Genomic DNA, 894 nt, shown 5'->3' on the forward strand with positions numbered 1-894 from the left:
ATCTTAGCATCGTAATTTTAAAATATAAATAAAAATCGTCAAAAGCTTGTTTATTTTTATGTTTTTTGATTTATTTAGTGTTGCTTAATATGTTTTGCTAAAATTTCAGATATCATCAGAAAAAGGTAATTAAAATTCATTAAAATGATAGATCTATTGGACTTTCAAAGAGACGCCAGCCTAACAAAGCAGCCAAAATGTTTGGTGTATCAAGAAGTACTGTCTCAAAAGTAATGACAGCCTTTGAGAAAGAGGGAAAAACCTCCTCGTCAAAACAAAACTCCAGAAGAAAACCAAAACTTTCAGATAGACAGTTGGACTCTTACGTGAATTGTTAGAAAGGATCACAAAAGTACACCTCCTAAAATTACTGCAGAGCTTAATGACCACCTCAAGAACCCAATTTCCACAAAAACTGTTTGCCGGGAGGTGCACAAATATATATATAGGTGCGGGCATGGCTGTGTGCTAAGAAGCTTGCTTCCCAACCAATATGGTTCTAGGTTCAGTCCCACTGTGTGGCACGTTGGGCAATTATCTACTACTATAGCCTTCAGCCATCCAAAGCCATGTCAGTGGATTTGGTTAACGGAAACTGAAAGAAGTCTCTCCTATACATACATACATACATACACATATATATATATATGTGTGTGTGTGTTTGTGTTTGTTCCCCACCACCCTCACTTAGAAACCCATGTAGGTGTGTTTTCGTCCCCGCAACATAACGGTTTGGCAGAAGATTTCTATAGAATACGCTCCAGGCTTACAAAGAATAAGTCCAAGGGGCGTTTTCTTCAACTAAAAGGCAGTACTCCAGCACGGCCACACTCAAATGCCTGAAACAAGTAACAGAGTAAAGGAGTAATATATATATATATATATATATATATA

The sequence above is a fragment of the Octopus bimaculoides genome, chromosome 6, assembly GCF_001194135.2.
Source record: "Octopus bimaculoides isolate UCB-OBI-ISO-001 chromosome 6, ASM119413v2, whole genome shotgun sequence".
Lineage (NCBI taxonomy): Eukaryota > Metazoa > Mollusca > Cephalopoda > Octopoda > Octopodidae > Octopus > Octopus bimaculoides.